This window comes from Mesocricetus auratus, unplaced genomic scaffold (genome assembly GCF_017639785.1).
Source record: "Mesocricetus auratus isolate SY011 unplaced genomic scaffold, BCM_Maur_2.0 Super-Scaffold_100023, whole genome shotgun sequence".
In the NCBI taxonomy this organism is placed as follows: Eukaryota; Metazoa; Chordata; class Mammalia; order Rodentia; family Cricetidae; genus Mesocricetus; species Mesocricetus auratus.
In genome coordinates this window covers 22,845,158-22,872,487 of record NW_024429204.1, presented here as the reverse complement: position 1 = coordinate 22,872,487, position 27,330 = coordinate 22,845,158, and positions in this window count along the sequence as shown.

Sequence of the window (27,330 nt, the reverse complement as noted above, 5' to 3'; positions counted from 1 at the left end):
TACATTACACATACATACACACATACACATACACACACACACACACACACACGCACATTCATAAACACCACACACAAACACATGCATAAACACCACATACAAACATACACACAAACACATGCAGAAACACCACACACAAACACATGCATAAGCACCACACACAAACACACACACATACATAAATACACACACATAAACACACACATAAACATAAATACACACACATAAACACACATACATAAACACACAGACACATAAGCACACACACATCCACATAAGCACACACACACACCACACACACACACACACACACACACACACACACACACACACACACACACACCACCCTTTGTAGTTTACGCCAAAACTGTTGTTGAGGGACTCACAGTATGTCTATGCCTTGCCTACATTACTGTCACAAGTTGCAGAATCCAGGAAATGCTTATGGAAACAGTCATTTTCCTGGAAAGTGAATATTTCTTCTGCATCCCTGTCCCTGTAAGGTAGCTACCTTCACTCCTGGCATGGAGTTTCCCTGGAAGAATCCTAATTTCTAGACCACTCCCACTGCAAGCTGCCATTTCTCTCAAACATATCTTGTATTTTGTTATTGCTTGGCACTGTGATGACCTAATGCCCATATAACTGGCCCGTGGGGCCCTTAGGAGAAGGCTTATGAGAGTGCCTTACTTAGCTCCAGAGTGTGTTCAACAATGAACTCTACTTGTTGTTACTTACTGTTTACTGGGAGGAAGATAAGTCCTGGAAAAGACTATCTGGAATCATGCCTTCATTGTTCTCATTCCGAACTGTGTGGTCTCAATTCCTGAATTTCTGTTTCAGGGTAAGACTAGCTACTGTTATCACCAACCTCATAGAGCTAGGAGAAAATTAAATAACGAACAACTGTGAAATACTTGGAACACCCCATGCAGCTCAGCAAATACCAACAATGTCAATAGAAAAACACAAGTCTTACCTCAAAGAGGGGTAAGGGGATGGTTTATTCAGTTGCTAAATATGAGTGACTATTGTCCAGGGACACAGATTTAGGTCACTTCAAATTCCATGTTCCAGTGTGGAAGCAGTTGCATGAAGCATTTATAGTAATGAAATAAAAAGTGCCATCTATCAATACATTGGTGGCTGTATAGGGTTGATGGGTTATACTAAAGTGGGATGGATATGGGAAACTTGCTATTGGCCATAGATGGTCTCTACCAATATTCTTACCTCTTTTGTAGGAACTATAATACTGTTCATATACTCCAAAGAACTTTCATCTGCTAATCACAGGGTGTCTGGTCTGACATGGAAGTCAGCCAGAAATAGCAAAAGATACCAAAAGATAAACAGTAATTAGGCTTTGATCCTGCAATATCCCAAACAGTTCCACAACTGAAGCTTGAATCAGTCAATCAGCCTCAGCTGACACAGCTTATTTCCAGAAACTCTTGTTCACAAAACCCACTATGTTTCTCTCTGTTTCTTTTACAGGGTCTCATGTATTCTAGACTGGCTCTGAAATTTCTTTGTGACTTGGTTAATTTTGAACTCCTGAATCTCTCATCTTTACTTCCCAAGTGCTATGATTCTAGGCACATGCGCCCACACTGCTATGTTCAACTCTTATTTTTTTATTGGATTGTTGATGATACGCATGTCAGTAAGAACATCAACACTATCAGTACTGTTTTTCTTATCCATGATGTAGAGATTTTATACAATAACAATGATGACAATGATAATAATATCTTACAGTGCTTTTGCATCAAACTTGATAATGTCAAATAAAAAAAAATTCTGAAGCCCTGGAAGCATTTCATACCTCATCTCTCATATGCACTGCAGCCCAGGAAGAAGGAATTGGCCACAATGCCACATGATGAAGAGGGAAGGGTTCTCAAAGCTCCCTTGAGTGTTCAAAGTTCCATTGCGCTATGACAGAAGTACCAGAGCCTCTGGGAGCTCCGGGCCTTTTCTAGAATTTACCATTAGATATAGCTACTTGTCTTGGTTAAAGACTGAATTTGAAACATGACTGCCTGTCTTTATTGCTCTTTCCCCATTGGCCAGTGTCACCCCCCAAAAAAGCCTGAGGATGTTCTCACTTGTGCTTGACCTCTGAGATGCTGGGTACCAATAGCTTTTAGGTGCCATCATTGAGAACCCAGATTAAACAAACAGTGACAGTGTTGGAATGTGTAGGTGAAGGGCCTCATTGTTACTCTCCCCAGCCTGAATGCCTTCTATCAGTCCATGGATTACTTGGGGTTCAGTTTCCACATCTTTATAATAACAGCACGCCCAAATTCTGCTGGACCCTTGGCCATTCTCTTCCATTGTCACTCGACCCCAACTTCGGACTCTTCACCTGCACCAGATTGTTTCCCCAGCTCTGTTCATCACTCTAGCAGTGAATAGCAGTGACATAGATACATGCTAATGCACACACACACACACACACACACACACACAAACACATGCACACCATTGCTAATGCTCACCGTACGAAAAGATCTGTGGGTTAACTATGCATAGACTTCAATTTTTATGACAACTGTATGTTGAAGACATCTTCATATTTTCTAGCTAGGAGAACTGAAGTGAGGTTAGGCATGTAACAAATTACCCAGTGACACCGCTATTACATCCTGTAGCTAGGAATGCATAAGTCTACTTGGTTTGACTCTATGTAATCATTACGCAGTATTAACAACAAAAAGAGCCGAAGAAAGCTTTCTGGTTTGAATATGAACTATCCCCACAAACCCATGTGTTTAAATACTTGGTTTCTAGCTGGTGGTACTGTACTGATGAGTAACAGAGACTTTAGGATGTACAACTGAGTTGAAGCTGAAGGTTGGTTCTTTGTTTTGTTTGTTTGTTTGTTTCTTTTTTACAAGACAGGGTTTCTCTGTATTGTTTTGGAGGCTGTCGGTCCAGCCCGGCCTCGAACTCACAGAGATCCACCTGCCTCTGCCTCCCGAGTGCTGGGATTAAAGGCATGTACCACCAATGCCCGGCTTGAAGGTTGGTTCTTACAGCCTGGCTTCACGCCCTGTCTAGTTTTTGCTTCCTGGTCTTCCCAGACATGAGGAAGCAGCTTACACTCTTGCTGTCATAGCTAAGGACCTCTCTTGACATCAGGCCCTCCTGCCATGATGGGCTGTTCCCTGAGCCAGGAGTTGAAAACCATTCTTTCCTCCCTCAAGTTGTTTTTTTTTTTTATTAAATATTTGACCACAACAATTAATGTTAACCCTACAGACACAAGGAGAAAGACCGCCAATCCAAATAATGCCCAGAATAAAGCAAGCTTTATTCATGTACATGAGCTGTCTCCCCCTAAGGCGGGGTCCAGGAGATCAGCCCCAAGCCTTTTTACGGGAAGAAATCATAGTATGGGGGATTTTGCACACAGTATGCTTACAAAAGTGAGACCAAACAGTTAAGGAAACTGGGTCTTGGAACAATGTGTACAGAACTTTTATGAGAACAGGTGGCTCTGGAGGTTGGTTTATGGTATATTCTATGGTTATTGGGGTCAGGCAAAGCCCCGTGCTGACAAACAGAAATTTAAGTTTTATAAAAACAGAGACTCAACTTGGCTACAGACTCAAAACGACTCTTCAGAACCAAATGGACACTCCTAGGAATGAAATGGGAATGGGCTGGTTTCTCATCAGACAGATAACTAATGCCCTAGACTGAACACACTTTTAAGCAAAATCTCCAAACATGCTGGTCTTGTGACCACTGATTCATAGGTTGCCTAGCTTTTTTAGTTGAGATGTTCCATGTAAGGTAGCTGGACCAGTAAATAGCTGGAGCATGATCCTTCTTCAGTGGAAAAGTTTCAACTGAATCCAGCTGCTCCAGTAGCCATTCAAGGCTGTCTGCCCCTGCCTTGTTAACATTTTAAGCAATGACATGGATAGGGTCATAGACTAGAAAAGTGGCCTATGACATAAGTTTGGGAGAGCTGACATATAGTGTAGTAAAAAGGGGAAATGCTGTGCCCTCTGAGTGTTTAGTGTACATCATTAAATTTTAAATGCCATGACACTATGTAGGACTGTTGCCTCTATTTTAATATTGAGGAGAACCAAGTGAAGCGAAGGGACGCCTCATCATCAGCGAGGACACTGTCACTGAATTGACTTTTATTTTCCAAGAGGAGTTTGCTTTTAATTTGAACATGTCATGTTTCTAAAATACTAGCAAAGATAAGACTCAATATTGCAGTATACCTCTCATTCAGTCCTCCTTACTGTTAACATCTTACAGTGTGGTGGTAGAGGATTTTCACATTGACCTTCCAAATGTGAGCACACCGCTATTGCTAAACTCTGGCCTTTATTTGGATTTTTTTCCCATTTCTTTCTGTGAATGTCCCTAATTAATTTTCTAAGACTTGCATAGAATATCACAGCATTTATGGATTTAATCAAGTTATAGAGGCTAGGAGTCTAAAATCAAGTATGTCAGGGGGTTGGACTCTCTTGGAAAGGGTTGCATTTCTTCTCTCCGTTGGATGCCAGAACCTCTTAGGTTTCTTTGGTGCTCTTCTCTGGTATCTCTGTCTGTGTACACATTTCCTTCTCCTTAAAGACTTATGAATCATATTTATTGTATGGCACACTTTAAACCAGTGTGACTTCATCTTGTTTACATCCAAAGAAACCCTGCTGCCCACTAAGGTCTCTCTCTGTGTCTCTCTGTCTCTCTCTCTCACACACACCTATGTGCACACACAGGCATACACACACACACACACACACACACTCCAACCCAAGGCAGTCTTTTTTTCTACTTAAACATCAAAACTGCAATACTGCATTATGTTTTATTATCACATCTGTGCTGGTCTGTGCAGCTTGTTATTTCTGCCTTGATCTTCATGAGTTTGCAATATTGAGTACTGGGAGCACACTACCATCCTGAGCTGTAGGTATAGGCTAACTGGTATACCACTCTCACTAGTGACTTGCATAGCACTGGGGCTCAATTAATATTTGATTATGTAACCGTGTAGGACCTGCTGCCTTCCTGTTCTTATCCCAGACTCATTTCCTCAAGCATGGTGTTATAACCTTTTCTTTGTGTTAAGTATGGCAAACCTTTTCACATGGCTAATGCTAAATTACATTTTTTATCATCTAGCATTATGTCAAGTGCTATTACAAGCATGGACATGACCCCTGCCAGGTGGGCTTGGCAATCCAAATGGCAGGAAAGTGCGGGTCACTTGCAAGAGATGAGCCAGGCATAAAGATTCCTCAGCTTCTCAGTGTCCAGATCAACAGACAGATTGCTCTTCTTGTGTAAAATATGGGCTATAAGAATTCAATTCTTTCAATGAATATTAATGACAGACAAACAGACAACCTTCCTTCATTTCATCCTTCAGTTCAATTTAGGACTAAAGGGAGAGCATATATAAATAAGTGCATTGAAAATTTGGAATTCTACACCAGTTAGATATATGCATGCTTGTTTGTTTGTATGTTTGCTCACACATTAATATATTCATCCTAGGAACAATGAGCAGCCATCATAGAATAGAGAAATGAGTATATCACTTAGCACAAGCAATTTTCTTCTAAGTTCAGGTTCCCTCCCTCCCTCCCTCCCTCCCTCCCTCATTTGTTCATTCCTTCCTCCCTTCTTCCCCTCTCTTTCTTTGCTCTTTTCTTTCTTTCTTCCCTTCCTTCCTTCCTCCCTCCCCTTCCTTCCTTCCTTTTTTCCCTTTCTGGGTTTCATAATGTATACAATCATATCCACTCTTTATTTCCCCTCCAACTCTCCCTTGATCCCTCCTAACATATCACCTCCTACCTTCATATCTTCTTCTCTTTTCTTTTTAAAAACAATTCACTAATTCCAATTGGCGCTTGTGTGAATGGGGCCATCCACTGGATCTTGGTAACCTACCTAGTGTCCATGCCATTAAAGAAGAATGATTACCCCCTGTAGTTATCAATTGCAACAGCTCCTCTGTAAAGGGTGGGGCCTTGAGAACTCTTCTATACCTATGCTGGAATTTTGGTTGGCTTACTCTAATTGGGACATATTTATCACCTCCCTAATACACACACACACACACACACACACACACACACACTCTTCAGGAAAGAGAGTGGAAGAAGATAGAGCTGGAGGATGGGAGCAGTGCTGTGAAATGCTGTTCTGGACATGACATGGCTACTACGTTCATAAACTCACAACATCTACATCTATGATTATCTGAACAGCATAAAACTCAGATTTCTTAAGTCATGACAGCTCCAATAAGGAAACAAAATATCTACTTATAGTGCTACTTTTTCCCTGATTAATGTTTGCATCCCCTTCCTTGGAAACAGATTCTTGAGTTTTCAAATTCAACCACCAGTGCAACAATGGTGAGAGATGAGTAACCTTGAAAGTATACTTAGGTTACAGGTATTATGCTCAGACGAATGTGTTGATTTTGCTGTGGCAAGTGGATTCATTATCACAAGAGTGTATTTATTGTAAACGTACTTTGGGCCCTTCATTTCTCTCTTTTTCCCGTAAGATGTCCTCCCCAGTGTTTGAATGCTGAAAAAAGCCCTCTACTAGATGAGATGCCTTGATCATGAACTTCCTATTTTCTGGAACAGTGGTAGAATTCTATTGTTTATAAATTAACACGTCTATGCTATTCTATTGTGACCTCACAATTGGACTAATTCACAGCCCTCTAAGATACCATTTTTAAAGGCTAATTAAGGTTCAACAAATTTATTTGCCTAAAATCTAATCCAATGTTTGATTTTTTGATGTTCTTATAAAAAGCAGACTAGATATATTCTCCAATTTCTTCCTTCAAAGACTTATAGTTCTTGTCATACAAATCATTCACTTGTTTGTTTATTCTATGTTGTTTGTGGCTATTGTAAAGGATATTATTTCTCTGATTTCCTTTCTCAGCTGATTTATCATTTGTGTATAAGAGGACCACATTTTTTTAAGTTAATTTATCTAGTCACATCTCTAAGGTGTTTATCAACAGTAGATCTTCCCTTAGAATTTCTGGGGTCACTTGTGTATGCTATCACATCATCTGCGAAGAGTGAAAGTTTGACTTCTTCCTTTCTAATTTGTATCCCCTTGATCTCCTTTTGTTGTCTTATTGCTCTAGCTAGAACTTCAAGTACTATGTTGAATAGATATGTAGAGAGTGGACAGCTTTGTATTGTTCCTGCTTTTAGTGGAAATGCTTTGAGTTTCTCTCCATTTAATTTGATGGTGGCTGTCAGCTTGCTGTATATTGCTTTTATTATGTTTAGGTGTGTTTCTTGTTTCCCTGATCTCTCAAAGACCTTTATCATGAAGGGGTATTGGATTTTGTCAAAGGCTTTTTCAGCATCTAATGAGATGATCATATGTTGTTTTTTTTTTCAGTTTGTTTACATAGTGGATTATATTGACAGATTTTCCAATGATAAACCATTTCTGCATCTCTGGGATGAAGCTTCTTGATCATGGTAGATTATTTTTATGTGTTCTTGGATTCAGTTTGTTAGTATGATAAAATATACTAAATATAAAATAATAAAGTTTTTGTGTCAATGTTCATGAGGGCGATTGGTCTGTAATTCTCTTTCTTTCTTGCATTTCTGTGTGGTTTGAGCAGCTGGGTAACTGTAGCTTCATAAAAAGAATTTGGCAATGTGCCTTCTGTTTCTATTGTGTGGGACATTTTGAGTATTAGTATCAGTTCTTCTTTGAATCTGGTAGAATTCTGGACTGAATCCATCGCCGTGGGATATTTTTTGTGGGGGGAGACTTTTAAAGACTGCTTCTATTTTCTAAGGCATTATAGGCCTATTTAAATTCTTTATCTGGTCTTAAAAGTAAAAGTGACAATCTTACTAAAAGCAATCTACAGATTCAATATAATCCCCATCAAAAATTCCAGGACAGTTCTTCACAGACCTTTAAAGAACAATACTCAACTTTATATGGAAAAACAAAAAACCTAGGACAGCCAAAACAATCATGTACAATAAAGGAACTTCTAGAGGCATCATCATCCCTGATTTCAAGCTCTACTATAGAGCTATAGTAATAAGAACAGTATGGAATTAGCATTAAAAGAGACTGGTCAACCAATGGAATAGAATAAAAGCCCCTAATGTAAATATTCACGCCTATGAACACCTGATTTTTGACAAAGAAGCCAAAATTATACAAGGGAATAAAGAAAGCATCTTCAACAAATGGTGCTGGCATAATTGGATGTCGGCATGTAGAAAAATGCAAATAGATCCATATGTATTGCCCTGAACAAAACTCAAGTCCAAATGGATCAATGACCTCAACATAAATTCAGTTACACTGAATCTGATAGAAGAGAAAGTGGGAAATATCCTTCAACTCACTGTCATAGGAGACAACTTCCTGAATATAATACCAGTAGCACAGACACTGAGATTGACAGTTCATAAATGGGATCATCCAAACCTGAAAACCTTCTGTAAGTTAAAGGACACTGTCAGTAAGACAAACCAGCAGCCTACAGAATGGGAAAAGAGCTTCACCAACGCCACATCTGACAGAGGGCTGATCTCCAAAATCAAAGAACTCAAGAAACTAGATATCAAAGTATCAAATAATCCAATTTAAACACAGGGCACAGATTTAAACAGAGAATTCTCAACAGAAGAATCTCAAATGGCAGAGATACATTTAAAGAAATATTAAGTAACCTTAGCCATCAGGGAATGCAAGTCAAAATGATGCTGAGATACCATCTTATACCTGTCAGAATGACTAAGATAAGAAACTAATGAAAGTTTTTGTTGGAGAAGATGTTGAGTAAGAGGAAAAGTCCTCCACTGCTGTTGGGAGTGCAAACTTGTACAGTCACTCTGAAAATTGGTATAGTGGTTTCTCAGAAAATTGAGAATCAATATACCTCAAGACCTAGCTACACCAGTCTTTGGCATATACCCCAAGGATGTTCAATCATACCACAAGGACACTTGCTCAGTTATGTTCATAGCAGCTGTATTTGTAATAGTCAGAACCTGAAAATAGTCCAGATGTCCCTCAACCAAAGAATGGCTAAAGAAAATGTGATATATTTATACAATGGACTATTATTCGGCTGTAAAATACAATGACATCACAGGATTTGAAAGCAAATGGATGGAACTAGAAAAAAATCATCCTGAGTGAGGTAACCCAGATCCATAAAGACAAACATGTTATGTACTTACTCATAAGTAAATATTAGGTATAACATAAAGAATAACCAGGCTTCAATCCACAGCTCCAGATAGGCAAGGTAACTGGGAGGGCCCAAATAGGGATGAATGAATTTCCCTGAAAAAAGGAAATAGAAGAGATCTCCTGGGTAACCTTGGGTCATGGTGCAGAGGATGGGGGGATGGGAACATGAGAGACTGCATTGGGTAGGTTGGGTGTGGGATAGGAGAGAATATTGAAAGAGATGTCTTGATGAAGGGACATGTCTGGGTTAGCGAGAAAACTGGTACCAGGGAAACTCCCAGGAATCCACAAGGATGACCCCAGCTAAGACTCCTGACAATAATGGAGAGGGTGCTTGAATTGGCCTTCTCCTGTAATCAGATTGGTAACTACACTAATTGTCATCAGGAGGCTTCATCTAGTAACTGATAGAAGCAGATGCAGAGATCCACAGACAAGCACTGGGCCAAGCTCCCAGAGTCCAGAGTCTTGTTGAAGAGAGGGAGGAGGAATTTTATGAGACAGGAAGGTCAAGGTCATGATGGGGGAACCCACAGTGCAGCTGATGTGGGCTCATGGAAGCTCACAGACTCTGGACCGACAGCTAGGGAGCCTGCATGGGAGTGACCTAGGCCTTTTGCGTGTGTGTGTGACAGTTGTGTAGTTTGGTCTGTTTGTGGAGCTCCTAGCAGTGGGACCAGGACCTGTCCCTGGCGCTTGAGCTGGCTTTTGGGAACCCATTTTCCATGCTAGGTTGCCTCACCCAGCCTTCATGCAGCAGGAAGAGCATGTTCCTACCTCAACCTGATGTGCCATTTTATGCTGAGGCTCCACGGGAGGCCTGCCCCTTTCTGAATGGAGCTGGAAGAGGAGTGGATGGCGAATGGGGGTAGAGAGGAGGAGGTGATGCAGGGGAGAGATTGGGAGGTGAGGAGGGTGGAGAAGCTGTGATCAGGTTATAATATAAATGAAAAGTTTTAATTAATAAAAACTAGACTAGAACTCACATATACAGACATGAGTCACGCGAAGTTATGGGAAGATGGTTTGTTAATAAGTCAAGGAGAGAGAATTTAGTTGATAGGAGCCCCGCTAACCCCCTGATGTCAGTCTCATGTCCTCTAGAAATGTGAGAAAATAAATTTGTGTCCTTGTCATTCCCTGCCATGAAAGCTGAAATAGACTAAGATAGTGGCCAAGGACGTAGACTGTGGGGTGAGATACCCTGCTTCAAATGCCCATGCAACCACAAACAAGTTGACTGGCCACTCAGGGCTAACGGTTTGTGGATGATGAGTGGACACAGAGGAAGGCAGCAGGAGGTTTGCTTTGAGAATCAGTCAAGTTCCCAAGAAAAGAGAGAGTATGTAGGCAAGGTTGACAAATTCTCTCCTGAATTGCCATCATCCCAAGGCCCTCCTCTGCAGCTGGAAAAAGCTAATGGGGACATTTGGGTTTTGTGACTTGAATAGAATTTCCTTGCAGTAGAATGACACATCAATAGCAGAAAAGAAGACCCTGTCTTCCCAAGGCAACAGTTAAAAAGAAAAGGGAAAATGACTGACAGGAAGGAATTTCCAGGGCTGGGCTGTAGCTCAGTAGCAGAGCACTTCACTAGCATGCATGAGGTGCTGGACTGGGAACACAGTGTTGCAAAGCCACAAATGAAAAGAAATTCTATTAGTGTGCTTTGGATGACTCCCCTCCCCTCCCCTCATCTCCAAGATGCTAACAAACCTGCCTCACGGAGCATTGTTAGGAGTAGTCCACTGGAAAAAATAAATGCATCGCCCTTGTAAGCATTCCCTAACAATCTGCCACTGTCCTGAAAGCAGGCCTGGTGGTTTCATTGTTCACCTTTTCATTCAAGGCTCCCTAAGTGGCAGGCAGTCTTTGAGCACTTGTTGAATGACTAAGTGGTGGCCGTTGTTCCCAGTAGAAAGGGTAAACAGATGGTCAATCCGTCAGAGCGGGGGCTGCTGCGTGTCAGTTTTATGTGGTAGCCTCAGGCTAGTGTGCAGGATGGCAGAACATTATTTAAAGTTCAGATGGCATGTACTGAAGTCGCAAATGATAAAGGAAGATGGACAAGTCCCTCAATGGAAGGGTTTTTCTTCCGAAATTCACCATAAAGAAATAATTTCAAATGGTACTATGTTCTATGGTGTTCGAGACTCCATACCTTCCCTCAAAACACAGGTACAGACAGACAGATGTAGACGCACACACATGGACACACACACACACACACACACACACACACACACGGACACACGGACACACACACACATGCTCATATACATACCTTAAGACACAACTGAATATCCTACGGGAACTTTTCTTCTTGTTTCTCTGAGGCAAATTTGAACGTCCTTAGACACACCTACAAAGCTTCTCCTTGAGGATCCTTGCTCTGAGAGAACCCAGTATCACAATACAGCTCGAGGGGGACCTTGGGGGGAGGGGCGAGGGACGAACTCGCCAGGCAGAACTTACCAGGGAAGGAAGTTTTATTAGGAAGGGAAGGGAATAGGGGGAGAGAGAGGAGGAAGAGGAGGATAGGGAAAGTCCTGTCCGCTCCTCCAGAGGAACAGCAGGAAAGAGAGAGAGGAAGTTGATGGAGTTTTTCTCTTTAAAGATCCTTTACATCTGGTACAGACTGCACAGCCATGTAGCAGCCATAGGACACGGGGCTGACCAGCGTACTGCGCGGGTGCGTGCTGCCAGGTGACAGGGGGCAGGCCAGCATGATGCTTGGATCCTCGCACCCAGAGTTTTGCACACTTTAAAGCTGAGGTCCAATACGGAACGACGTCTCCAGGGTTTACATTGTTTTATCTCACGTTCTCGCACAGCCCCGCTACTCCTCCAATCAGACATGTGCGCTTGCCTTTAGCCCTAACTGCGCCCACGTTGCCATCTGCCGGGGTTTCCCTTTCCCACACAGGTGCCTGGCAGCTGTCGGCTTCTCTTGCCAGACTCAGCCCTGGCATGGCTTCCTTGGGTACAGAGGGGGAGTTTTCCCAGGCAATGTTGATCTCATCGAAGCCCCTTGCCACTATGTGTTTGTATGCAAGTCTCCCTCATTGAATCGGGAGCTTCCCAGAGCAATCGCTCTGCCTCATTTTCTGCACCTGTACTTAAATCTCAGCTGATCTGATGAAACGCGAAAGACTGCCTCACAGCTTTCGTTAACTGAAGATTTAATTTTGGGTCAGATACTTAAGGTAAAAGGAATTCACACGCACACCTCATTTAGCCCACTGAGACGAGGAAATGGAGCTAAGGGGAGCGAAACTGCTTATTCAAATGCTTCTAATGATTAAATGTGACGATGGGAACTTGAACTCAGGACCGGGCGCTAGCCAGGTCTCAAACTTGAACTCAGGACCGGGCGCTAGCCAGGTCTCAAACTTGAACTCAGGACTGGGCACTAGCCAGGTCTCAAGCATTTAACAGACATACACTGTGTTCTGGATGAAATCACTGTCATGTCTGCTGGCTCTCTCTCACAGGGTCGAACAATACCTTCTTCAAAAGGTATTGAACTGCAGCCATTTCCATTCAAAAGGTTCATAGCCCATCAAAAGCAATGGGGCAGAGATGGGGTGGGGTGGGGTGGAGTGGGGGTGGGGTAGGTAGAAGCAGGGTGGGGGTAATGATAAGGAGGTTCTCAAGAGCACTCCACATTCCTTCCCATAAGATGGATAGGGTGGGAGTGGGCTTCGCTCTCCCAGAAGAAGAGCCTGCCTAATCAGAGAGGAAACACTCTGATCCTGGGGGGTTGGAGTGTGGGAATGCAGTGGGCTGTCTGTTTCTTTTCCATGCTCTAGGGTTTGCATTTTGTTAGCCTGTGGGAAATTGTTCTTTAAATACCTTTCCCACTCACAAACATGTTCTATCCTAGCAACCAACGGGATCACTACTACCCCAAACCCACCCCCAACCTCTCACTACACAGACTGCTGTGCTTGACTCGAAGTCCCTTTCCCTCCCATCCCCTAATTTAAGGGGACACAATGACTAATGACCAGTGGATCTCCATATATGAGAATAAAGAAATAAACCTCCCATATCCGAGCCCATGAGACCACCTGCCCGCTAACCAGGTACAATGCTTTTACAGAAAAGACGGGATTCTTTTTTTTTTTTTTTTGGTTTTTACGAGACAGGGTTTCTCTGTATTGTTTCGGAGGCTATTGGTCCAGCCCGGCCTCGAACTCACAGAGATCCGCCTGCCTCTGCCTCCCGAGTGCCGGGATTAAAGGCGTGCGCCACCACCGCCCGGCCAAGACGGGATTCTTTTGTAGAATTCTCGAGCGGTGGTTCTCAACCTTCCTAATGCTGCCTGCCACACTTTAATGCAGTTCCTCATGGTGTGGTGACCCCAACCATAAAATAATTTCATTGCTGCTTCATAACTGTCATTCGCTTCTGTTATGGATCATAACGTAAATGCAGAATATCTGATGTTGGGGTCGAAACTTAGAGGTTGAGAACCACTGGTCTAGAGTGCAGCTCTGTGTGGGTGTAAGAAGGTGGCTCCCAGGGTGGCAGAAATGTTATAGCCATTTCCATCCCTTGCAGTTGTTAAGCCTGTCTGACATTCCTGCTTTCCTGTGTTACTCTCTGGTAGCCAAGTGGGCTTTGCACCTGACAGACTGACAAGACTGTGATCACCTGGAGAGGGACAGCTGTTTGTCCCCTGGTTTGGTCAGATGAAGCACTACACAGCTATGAAACCATTTGGACATGTGTTCACCCATGGCCCCCTCTGCCCCCTAGTACTGAATGTGAGTCTGTATGAGCTTCTGAAAACTCGGGGTTTGAATCTTTGTATTCATTCAGGCCTTCCTATGAAGGTGATCAGGACATACATCCCTAACTATGCTTTTGTAGTCTACTGATAACTTAAGGACTGCACACACACACACACACACACACACACACACACACACACACACCTAATTCAAAGGCAGATCATGCCTTGGTTTGCTCTATCTTCCGGGTGCCCAATCTTTGAGGACCCCAACCTTCTTCAATCCGGTCCTGGAAATGTCACTATCTGGGAGAGCTCATCTTATCACTGGAAGCAGGTTGGTCACCAACACCACATCTAGACAAACATGTTTTCCAAGCTGTTACCTGTGCTTCTATGGCCCCAGATCACCTACTCTGCCTAAATTGCTCCCATGCTCCTCCCATGCTGTCTTATCAACAGTGTGGTGTGAGCCACTAAATCTCGTTACTTCGCTTTTCTGTGACTCCCTGTGCACATGAGAAATTAAATGTCTTTCTCTTGTTGGTGTTCCTATTGCCAGTTTATTTCATAGACTTGGTTACCAAACTCTCAAAGGTAGATGTCAAATGCCTTTTCTATGGTTTATTATTAATAAAGTGTTTTTAAAAAACGACTGTGGATTGCTGGCTGTAAGCCAGGAATTATGATAACGTGCTTTGAACCCAAGGTGCCATTTGTGTCATTTAATGGCATTGTGCAATTATCCTATTCCTTACAAGACCGAAATACTTTTCTAAGTCAACATAGGCAACATAGGAGGAGAGAGCAAAAGTCTAGCATTCTCGGTAATATAAGACCTTATAAAAATATATATTAATAATTATGGGCCAATAATTAAGTCAGAGCTAGCCATTGAGAAACCATAACAAACAGCCAACAGTTTCATAATTAATATAGTGTCTCATGTGTCATTTGGGGGCAGAGTTAGCAGCAGGACCCAGGAAGCTGGCATCTTACACCTTTGATGCCTCCATGATGCTGCAGGAAAGCCTTCGCCAGATGCTTCACCTTGATACTGGGCTTGCCAGCCTCTAAAACTGCAAACGTCAGTCTCCTCTCCATGCTAGTCATACGGTTGTAGATGTTATGTTAGAGCAACACTAAGCAGTCAAGCATGGGTCCCCTCTCAAACTATGTGTGTTTGACAGCAGTGCAGGCTTGGCCCACGTGCACTTCGTATCTAATTTCTGTGAAAGATAACTTCTTATCTGTATGTTTTTGGGGTGGTGGTGGTCAGGGGAAGTGCAATCGCTCACAGGCTTGCTGCTATAAAAGTTTTGGCTAGATAAGGACAGTGAAGTGCAGAATGGGGTTCATGGAATGCCCTCAATAACTGTTAGCTGGCAGTTTGTTAATGTCAACACTTTCTAAAAAGTTTACGATTCCTTTCAAGTTTGCACACACACTACTGTGATGCATCTGTGAGAAGTAGCCTTAACAAAATTTTGTCTCGTGGTGGTGGCAGATGCCTTTAATCCCAGCACTCAGAAGGCAGAGGCAGGACGATCTCTGTGAGTTCAAGGCCAGCCTATTTACAGAGCGGGTTCCAGGAGAGACTCCAACGCTATACAGATAAACCCTGTCTCAATCAATAACAAAACAAAACAAATTTTCATGAATTTCTCAATTGGAGTCTTCTTTTTCTCCTCCCAGTGTTCCATGCTGTTTAATTGTCATCGTTGCTGTTAAGATTATTACCTTGGAAAAGTTAAATCACTACGTGGACTCCAGTTTTCCCATCTGTTACAGGCAGATCCTGGCTTACACTAAAGTTTTTAAGTTTTCTTAACTTATGGTATGATTTCTCCATTGTCTAAGAAAGAGAAACCCTTCTAGCAATACCACTTCAGATGACAAATTACTACATGTGTTGGAGAAGAGAAATGCAACGTGAGCAGTAGATCGAAGGCAACCACTGAAAAGCCATAATATGGTGAGCTCATGGGTGGGATTTCGATGTCTGGTTCCCAGTTGTCCTGGGATGAAGGCATCAACAGAGGACCAGCTGCAAATGTGACGTGTCTCGGTGAGGTGCTACCCTCAGTTTCCAATCACTGAGGATCTTACACATTGGATTGAGGACAGAAGGACTCAGTGCAGATCTAAGTCTGAGAACCAGATTCTTAAGGAGGCATTATGTTCCTGAGCAGAAGTATGTGTGGTGTGTGTGTGTGTGTGTGTGTGTGTGTGTGTGTGTGTGTGTGTGTGTGTGTGTGTGGGGGTGAGCATACATTCAAAGGCTCTCACCCAGTCAGAAGTGGGGGTGGGTGAGCATGCCCTCAAAACTCTCACCCAGCCAATCCTCACTCCTGAATGGCTCTGCAACTTTCAGAACTAATACAACCGGCTGAAGATCAAGGACAAAATAGGAACCTTAGGGGGACATTTTAGAGGCATCTATAACACAAGTGATTCTTCCAGTAACAATGTCAAAATTATCCCTCAGTCCCTAGCCTTCAGACAAAATCCTGCAATGTAACTCTGACTTGAATCTCCATCTTGCTGGCCTTCCCCATAGACCAGACATCAGTAATCTTTCTCCTACTGGTTTGTTTTTCTGGAGTTACCCAACATGGTAACTAGATACTTCAAGAGTAGATGTTATTGCCACCTAGATTGTACTAGTGACAACAGAAAACCCAGGAGTATTAGTCAGGCAGGTCAGCTATGCTGTGGTAGCAAATAAGTCTCAAGATCTCAGTGGTTAATATTATGTAGACTTAGTTCTCCCTAGTGTCACATTCTGTCACAGGGCACACAAACGCATTGGACTGCAAGATCCGATAGATGCAGTAAGTGATCAACCAAGTGCGTGATTGCAGCAAGTTGGAGAGCAAACGCTTTATTCTGAATTAGGGAGCTGCTGCTCCTAATGTTATATCATTATGTGATGCTATGTGTTACATTATACCATAGGCAGGCAGTGTCTCTGAACATTTCCCAGCCTTTCAGTAGACAGCAGAAGTTGGGAGTTTTTGATTCTAAAATTTCTAACTTTGATATTTTGGTAAAAACATTCTAATTTAAAAAACAAAAGCATATGGAGGCCAAACAAAGTCTTTCTGCTTATTGAAATAGACCCAAGGGCCTCCAGCTGGCAACTTCTGCTTGAAAAGGCCTACCCAATAATATTCATTCTGTTTTATCCTGAGCTCAGGGCCAGTATGATCAAAACCACAGTTCCAAGAAGAGGCAGTAACGACCTGCTTATGAGCCACAAAGTCCTTCATCTGTTACTGCCATGTGGAAAACCAAAAAACCTCTGACGATGAGAACACAAAGTCAGCTTGTCCACATGCTCCAAATGAGGTTACAAACCAAGAGTGAGCAGGCCAGCAAACAGTGTGGCCTTCAGAGTAACACATCATGGCGTGTATAGGTTGACATTCACCTTGGCTTAAAAGTCCTTGCCAGAGACATTAGGACTGGCGTCAGTTACCAGTACAGTATCTTCCATTTGCTTTAGTGGCAGCATCTAAGTTATATGTGGAGGAAGGTTATGAAGGTTCGGAGCAAACAAGATGTACGACAGAAGAACAGGAGGGGTTGTGGCTGTACACGTTAAGGTAGCAAGAATGAACTGAGCCCCATTCGTGTTTTTACCTGGTGACCAGAATTACTTTGTGATCCTCAGAAATCACATTGCAACATGGGCTTCGTTACCTAGGCCTAGCTGAGCAACAGAAAGTATCCAAAGTGTTCTCAATCGAGGAAGTTAGCTGCGTAGGATGGATGGTGCATGGAACGAAGAGTCTACTAGACCAAGTAAGAGTGAAGATCCCAGGAATTAGCCCCCCAGAAAAGCCAAGAAGTCCTTTGGTGGAAGGAACAGGGGCATAGGTCTGTTTATTCCCCCAGTATGCTTGAGCATTTAATCTGTGTGAGGAGACTACATTAGCTTGATTTTTGTCCTCTTATTCATACTCAGGAGAGTGTGTATTTGTCTACTTTATTGTATTATGTATTTATAACACTTTAGTATATTAGTTTGTTTGGGCTTCTGCTAAAAATAGCAACAACTGAAACAAATTGAAATCCATCAGCACTTGAGAGGTGGAAGCAGGTGCATCAAATGTCCAAGCTCATTTTCAGCTACAGAGTGAGTTTAAAGCCAAAGCTGTGAGATGGGCTGGGGCTATAGTTCAATGGTGGGGTTATTGTCCAGCATGTGTGAGGCCTTGGGTTCAAATGCCAATACTGCACACTAAAAGAGTGATTAGTTTCACACAGTTCTAGAGGTCAGAAGTCCAAGATCAAGGTGCCTCAAGGGTGGTTTCTAGTGAGACATCTCTTCTTACCTTTCCAGATCAGACTGGTTTTTCTCATTCAGCAAATGAAAAGAGGGAGAAATGCCTGGAGTTCGCTTCTCTTTTTACAATCTTTCTGACCTCCATGAGACTCTCTCCATATAAAAACCCTGTTTCCAAATGCACTGGGGAGTTAGACCTTTACCATGGAATGTTGAACAGTACGCAGTCAAGCCCACAATACTGGTACATAACACATCCTCAATACTTGGAGTACTGGATTGCATTGTCTGCATCCTGTACCCGTGACACCTTCAGCACTGGCATGCAATACTTTCTATCATGAAGAAAACTGTCATAAAGGATATTCAACTGTACACCGAGTGGATTATTAAAGACCCCAGAGGACTTTATTCTTTTCATTCTAGGTGTCTTTTAATTAACCTCTCTAAGCTTCAGGGGCCTTGGAGGAAAAACACGCATTTTTCTAAAGTACAAGGTGAGACAAGCTGTTGTCTAGCTTGTCGGAAAAGTGACATCTAGCAGAAATGCTGAGTGCACATTTACCAAGGAGTATTTGGGCCTTTATGCTGAGCAATAGAGAATATTTGGAAATGAGTATGTATTTATGGGCAGAAGTAGGGAAAACACATGCCTGGAAATGTAATATAAAATTGCTGTTCTGTAGGCTAGAGAAGTTAATCTATGTATAATGGAGCTTATGCATAAATTGTGTGAGTGTATGAGTTTTTGTATGTGTGTGTTGTATATGTTTGGTGGGTATGTCTCTCTCTCTCTCTCTCTGTGTGTGTGTGTGTGTGTGTGTGTGTGTGTGTGTGTGTAGGGAAGAGTGTGTGCCTGTACTCTGCAGGATGCAAATACAGATACGTAGTAGAATAAAGAAATGCATTCCAGGGAGAGCTTAATATTGAAACTCAGGGGGACCCTGTAGAGCTGTTCATACCTAGCTCCTGGCCTGAAATGCTGTACATTCCCCCAGGAATCCTGCAGGGTTTATTCTCATGGCTCTGCCTCCCATCAGCAAACTATCTCACAGGCAGGCAGAATGGGATGAGAACTCCCTTCTCCATTGTCATCAACACTCATTTGTTCCTTGTTAGCAGCAGAGCAGTCATCTCGATGGAAATTCCAGACACTTGAGCATGCTTATGATGATTAAGAGGCAAAAGGAGACAAGGGAAGGTAGAGGAAGGTGGACAGGAGTAGCTGAGAAGAAGAGAGGGAAAGAGAGGAGAGGCGAGGAGAAGAGAAGAGAAGAAGAGAAGAGGAGAAGAGAGGAGAGAACAGAAGAGGAAAGGACAGGAGAGGACAGGACAGGAGAGGAGGAGAGCAGGGAAGGAGAGGGGAGAGGAGAGAAGGGAAGGGAAGAGAAGAGCAGAGAAGAGAAGAGAAGACAAGAGAAGGACAAAGGAAGGTAAGGAGAAAAGAAGGTAGGCAGGCGAGCAGGGGCTAAGCCTTCATGCTCAGGTCTCACTGTGTAGCCCTTATTGGACTGAAACTCACGATGTAGACCAGGATGGCTTCAAAACCTTGGCCCCATCTTGTCCTCCTGAATACTGGCATTGAAGGCACATGTCAGCACGGTTCAGTTAAGGTTTTATGACACAAAGTAAATGTTTACCATATACTTATGGGAATTTTGAGACCTAGGAGGAAGACAAGAGGGAGAATATATTGATGGGAAATAGCTTGGGTATGTTTGCAAAGGTTCGTTAGGCTATTTGTTGAGAAATGGGGGAGCAAGCAACAGTGGGAAAAAGACTGAACGTCCCTCATTACCTTGCCAATGCGCCACCTTGCATTTACCATACCTTCCATTTTCTCCTGAGTTAGAGCCCGAAGGTTCCATCCCATCCTCATTTGAAAGCAGCCGGATTTCACAGCCCCTGGGCCTAAGATGTAGCTTCTATGGCTTTTTCCCCCCCACGGCTTTTCCATCTGCTCCAGCCATTGCAAATCCAATTTTGTATTTGGCATAGAGTAAATCAGTTTCAAGAAATATCTTGTCATCATCCAAATCAGACCGCCACGTTCCAAACGCTCAGTGCCAGCTACAAATTGTCAGAGGGGCTGAAGGAAGGAGCGCAGAGACCCTTCTCCAGACAGGAGGGTGAAAAACACATATTGGAATGCAGCGAAGTCACTCTTTTGTCGTGTCTAAATCACTCGGATGAAGCTCAGAAAGATTTTAAAAGCCTGGCCAATCTGTTCCGCTGTTAAACCCCTCTCCATCTAGCCTACCCTCTCTTCTTCTGTTCGGGAAACTTCTAACAGCAAGAGACACTTCTGACTGTGAGCAAATTTGTTTCTTCCAAGACTCTGAGAAAGTGAACCACATTTATGTCTAAGGAACCGAGCGGTTCCACAGCTCCGCTAATGTCACGGAGACCAGATGGGCCCCTCAAAGTCTAGACCTCAACTGTCCACTATTGCATCTGTAGTCACCTGTGTGTAAATGAAAGAATCTCACAATTAATCTTTTTCTTTCAATGCACTGCGTAATTTCTAAATGTTGGCAGCGTTTTTTTTTCTTGTCCCGTGAGCACATATTACAGTGCAACTATCTGTTTCTTCAATATATGTTGAAGAAGCAAACAAATAATGAATGAACAACACTGGTTTTAGCAAACCAGAGGTAGGGTGGTGGGAGTGGACTGGGTGATAAGGGCTTACTGGAAGATCTCTACAATTAATTTAAAGGACAAAAGTCCTAAAACTAGCTTCAGAGGAGCAGTCAAGGTTTGGTTCAGATATAGAAAATGTTCATCTCAGCACAGGCAAAGGGATGAACACCTGGTTCAGAGCGGGCGAGCAAGCTTTGGCAGTGCCAGTGAATGCCAAGCTTTGGCAGTGCCAGTCAATGTCAAGCTTTGGCAGTGCCAGTGAATGCCAAGCTTTGGCAGTGCCAGTGAATGCCATGTGGGGGCCTTGGTGCCTTCGGGGTACTTCTAGGTTCTAATCATGGACAGCTGAAGGTGTGGCAGTAAACACCGAATTATGTCAATTTCTCAGGTGACCTGACAAGGGCACCATGCCTGTTCAGAAAGCCTTCCTGACCTGGGACTTCCGGCTAAAACTATCTTTAGAATTCCACGTGACCCCTCCATAATTCAGTAGCTACCATCACGATTATTGGCTTTCCTGATCAAATTCCAGCAGCCAGCAGGGTTCTGAGAGGATGGGTGACCATTTCCAACGAGGAACAGGAATATAATGATGGACTCAGGGTTCAGTTTACTAAACGATTCTGTGAAGAAGTGCACCAGATGTCCTTTGAGTGCTAGACTCTACTGTGTTCTTATAGTATAAAAGCAATAAAAATAAATTGATCCTACCCTCTCAGAGTGTAGTCAAGGACCCTAGCATGGAACTTTGCACAACCGAGTAGCCACCAACAACCTGGAGAGTCTGCCCAAACAAGGATATCACTGCTTAGGAAAAAAATTAAACAAAATTATTCTGAGTAGCCACCAACAACCTGGAGAGTCTGCCCAAACAAGGATATCACTGCTTAGGAAAAAAATTAAACAAAATTATTCTGATCAAGCAAGTAGTCTTGGCCCAGGCACCTGTATTTCTAATGGTTCTGGTTGGGTAATTCAAGGCTATCTACTAAAAAACACCAAGGAAGAGAGGCATCCATTACATAACAGAGGTGGGAGAAAGGAAGGCCAAAGAACGCTTAAACCAAAGACAAAGAAACAAAGTGGGCACTGAATATTTTTTCAGTGACTTACTCTAACCTCCCATTGTATGGATGTGAAATCTCAAGGTGTGGTGTTATTTATTCAGACCCATAAAACTGATGAAATGTGGATGAGATACCTACTTTTCAAGCCCTTCACATCAAGTGTTTCCATCTCCTCTGCATATTCTCAAGTCTGCAAAGACTAACAGAATCTAATGGGGGAAGAGAGCATGATGTGCAGATTAGTCACACATTTCTATGAATGTGAACAATTTTACTACAGGGGACTGGAAGAGGAATTGAAAACAGTCAAGAAAGCAGCCTGTAAGCATCTGTCCTCACTGGGCGCTTGCATCTCCCGTCCATGAAGCATCACTTTGAAGATGGGAACCATTACAGGTCCCATGATGGGGGACACGCTATGGGTCTTGACACACATTTTTCTTGCTCCCAAAATATGCAAGTTATCTAAAGAGTCAGAAGATGACAGGCCAGGACTTCTGACAGGCACCACCATGCCAGCACACTGACAAGTCCTTACCAAGAAACCCCGTGGCAAACACGTATCTGTGGCACAAACCGATTGTGTTGCTGCTCCTAGCATGCCAACAGAGTAGGAACCTGGTTTAAAGGGTGGAAGCTGGTCAGAGTGGACCACAGAGTTTTCTGGAGGACTGTAAGGAAGCTAGGCAGACATACAGGAGGAAGAAAGAGGGGCCTAAGGACATGTGTGGATTTTTTTTTGATCAGGGAAAGGTGGAGAAGAGAGCTATTGATCATTTTCTCCAACGCTCCATGGATCTCTCAGGTTTATTTCCATAATAGTTACCTCCTGAGATTCATTTTTTAAATGAAGCAATAAAAGAAGTTGAAAAACTTATGGGTGGGGCATAAAAAGGCCTCCGAATGGTCTTGACGGGGTATAACTCTTCCAGATCAGACCCTCCATTGGACTTGTACATTGGACAGTGGAAGATCAGGACCTGGAAATGCTGCTCACATCCTCTCAGCTAGTTCTTAGCAATAGCTACAAAGCCTAGAGTGTTGTAAGCAAAGCAGGCAAGCAACAAACAACAAAAAAGTATTTACCTTTGTAGCCAGTAAAGTCACCTGTGTGTCCCACATGGATTTTCTCCTTGTTTCCCCTCCCCCCTTCTGTCTTCCCGGCAATTCTCCCTCCCCCCTTTTATCCCCAACTTCCTCTCCTGTTTCTCAGAGGATAAAACTTTATAGAGAGTAATCAGAAAAACTGCTCTCCCCATTCCTACACAAAATAACACAGGCATTTTCATCAACTCTGTATCCCCTCATCCCCTGCATCTAAATAATATCAAGAGAGCTCCTGGTTCCATCTTCACAAACCCTGTCTTAATTTACTGGTGGTGCTTTCCTGAACTATTACCTAGCAAAATCAATAAAGAAAATGAGCTGATGCGGCTTTACACTCTGGTTTCTACTTGGAACTAATTTTTCCTTGGACACAGAATCATACCACTTAATCATTACTATATGGATTTCCATCCAGACCATCATTAGGTCTCCTCACATATTAGTTATAAGAGACAGATATATCATTTATAACATACACACATTACTTTTTTAAAAAATCAAAATAAAATCACTCATCTCAGAGCTAGCCAGTCTCCTTGAGCTTGTTCCTCAAAGACTAACAACCGTGTTTTGTTATTTTCCTAAGTCTTAGGCATTTTGCATTATAACAAAACACTCAGGGCTTTCTACTGTATAACAAGAAGATGTTTATTTATCATATAGTTTTCAAGGCTGAGAATCCAAGATTAGGCAGTTCTATAATGTTTAGCCCCTAACTCAGACTTTCTTGCCATGTGACCACATAGTGGATGGTGTCACATAGCAGTGATGAGTGTAAGGAAGACAAGACAGAAAGGGAGGTGGGGAGGGGAGGTCCCACTCACTCTTTTATGATAGCCTCTCCCTTCAGAAGTACATCAGTCCTGTGAAACCTACATTAATTTCTTCCAAGTCAAATCTTCAATACTCAAATCTTTTAGTGGTATCACCACCTCACTGACACCCAGACTTTCAGCACAAAACCTTTGGAGTCACTCTCAAACCGTACTGAAGCCATGAGACTCTACATTGTAAATGGAGGTTTCTTTCCTGCCTGCCAGTTCCCAAATAAACACTCAGGATTAATATTAATTACAACTGTTTGGCCAATGACTCAGGCTTATTACTGACCACCTCTTACAAGTAAATTAATCCATTATTTACTAATTTATGTATTACCACGTGGCTGTGGCTGACCAGTAATGTTCTGGCATCTTACACCTTTGGTGGCTACATGACGCCTCCCTGACTCTGTCTTCTTTCTTTCCATATTTCTGTTTGGACACTCCACCTAGCTATATCCTGCCTGACCTTTGGTCATTGGTCAAATCAGTTTCTTTATTAACCAATGGTAATAAGACATCTTCACAACATACAGAAGGGCATTGCACATCACCACATCAAGGCTGTGATCAATGGGCTTAACTCAGTTAATCAGAAATGACTCATTTTGCACACCCTTTTCTGTCAATAGATTTCAATTCCCAATTACGTTTTCTCTTCAAGTTATATGCATTGCAATAAAAACTTCTTGAATCAAACACACAAAAGTGACCTAATATTGCTCTCCATCTCAGAGAGATATAACGGCAGCTGTGGATAACAAATTACCTAGGTCCTCTCTTCTTCACTTCTCTAGTTAGGGTTTTCCTTTACAAATGGTGTTGTTCCTGGTCCCAAAGGACTCTCCAGACATCCTTCCTCTCCTCAATCTACTCTGTGTCTCTCCTTTTTAAAAATGGGGTGTCCTTTTAATGCTGGTCTTGCTTAAAATTGTGACTTCCTAGTGATTACACAGATCCCTATGCTCCAATTCAGCAATAAACAAATACAGCAGGGAACAACCTTGAGACCACCTGGTTTTGTGGGGTTGGGAACTACGGTTGTTGGTTTTTTGTTTAGTTTTGTTTTTCTTTCAATTTTCACATGTGTACACAAATTAGAAATAACAGTTTTTGAAAGCTGAACTTAATGAGAAATTTAAATTTCCAGATCCACAAATTAAGGTTTATTAAAATATATTTATCCTCACTTGTTTAAATATCGTCAGTGTCTGCTTTCATACAATAAGCCCAAAATTGAGCTGCCAGGACAAACAGTAATTGCATTCAATGACCTAAGCATTTGTTCTAAAAGGAAGTTAGTCAACCCCGGTTTAAGAGAATTTTAGACAATATATTCTAATTTTACTTAATGTTTGGCTGCACACAGTGTCTCTGGTGTTCATATCTCTCTTAGCATTGCTCAACAAATGTGCTTTTAAAGAAGAATTCGGCAAGAAGGAGTGGGATATATTTCTCAAGCCCCACAGTATGTTGGCACATTCCCAGGATTTACTGCAGCCACTCTCTTTTCAGGGCTGTGGGTTGGGGCTGGATTGTATGCCTTCTCTGAGGGCAGAGTTCTCCTGATCTCTTCCTGCCATTTGTTGCTCTTTCATCCCAGGCACTCCTCAAAGCACCACCTTAGTGCGAACCATCATCATCTCTCTCTTGGACCATGTGGTTGCTTCCCAGTTAGTTTCCCTCATTAACTTTGGTGTTTCCATTTCACTTCTGTATGAACGCCAGAGCCGTCTAAACCATAGATTTTTGACCATAGCCCCATCTTTTATTTGAAAACATCCAGTGCTTGATAACTGGTGTGAGAATATGGCCCCAGTTTTCAGGGGGACACAAAGGTTTTCCATGGCCCCTGGGATCTCTTTCCTCCTCCCTTCTTTATAGACTCGATATTGGATGGATGGTTCACAGTCTTTTTACTATTAGTTACAGAAAGGAAGAGTTTTTCCTTCCCTCACCAGACACAATGAACTGTGAGTGTTCATGTTATGTGTCAAACTCACAATAAGCTTAATATTATAATAGTAAAAATTGTATGGTTAGCATTTATTAAAACCTTTCTGACATGACAGAGCTCTTGGAAGACTACTTGGCTTGTATTTTATTGTCAGTGTCCTAATGAAACAGAATAATCTCAAGAGACAAATACTCTTTCCATTTTGTGAACGAGAAAGTTGAAGAGCAGGAAACAAATCACTTGCTGAGAGCTATAGGCTTGGTAAATGACACAGTCAGGAATGAATACAAGCTTCTGTGATGCCAAAATTCATGCCCCACATCAACAATAAATACAACTGCTTATGCTGTTGTATGCTGGAACTGTGTTTAACTGGTTTTCCCTTTTTGTTGGGCATTGGGCAAGGAGCCCTAATTTGTAGCGTCTACCTGCTCAGCAGAGTAAATATTCCAGCTACTACCAGTTTCAACCTGTAAGTCTCTTTATATATAACTGAAAAACATATGTTCCATGGTGTATAATCACATAGAATCTCTCCCTCCCAATAATCATACATGTGAACACAGATGCCAAGGAAACACAATAAACCAGAAAGTGAAAAGTTGGGAGTATGTACGACCTTTGCAATTAAAGTTAATGTATTTAATCTGATATCATTTAAAATGAACTTTACCATGAACATCCAACAATTGATTTTCCCAGGGTCTTAGATGAGCTACCTCAGGCATACCATTGTGCTGGTGGGTGGGAAACATAAAGACATAAAGTGATTTCTACTATTAACAATTACAAAATAAAGTGACAGCCTCTCATGTTGAACATTTAGGAGATAAAGATCAAAAGACTAAGAGTGACTTAAATTTTCAGACTATGCTTCGAGGATAAATAAGAATCAGTTGAACAATGGATTTCTCTCATTTTCAAAAGGCATAAAATCAAAATCTCTAATGCAAAGCAACTTTTAAGAAGCCATTAGACATCTCCCTTGTTTATATATAGAGAGAGTGTCAGTGAGTCCGGAATGTGTTCTGAGTTATCCCTTGGAGGGAACGACAGTCCAACCGGATAGGGGTGGGCCAGACACTTAGGAATGTAAGTTACAGTGTGGCAACACCTCTGCATTTCTGGACATCTTCAAAGCTGAGACAGAACCTGATCTTTGCAGGTTAGAGCCTCTTTTATCACTAGAATTCTACTGCATTCTCTAAGAAATGCAGTTTCTATCTTTTAAGCCACAGGCTATTAAAGTTTTTTTTCCTGTCAAATCCAAGTCTACTGTGTTCTAACAGTGCCTAATTGAAAGCAGATATGATCAGCCACTGGGCATTATGAAAGACATTCTAATTATTTTCCTCTCCAGTTGCAATCATCATTCATATGTTATTCAACACCCCCTCCATTTAGCACTGCTCAAGTTTAGCTGACTTTGAAGGACTTGGACA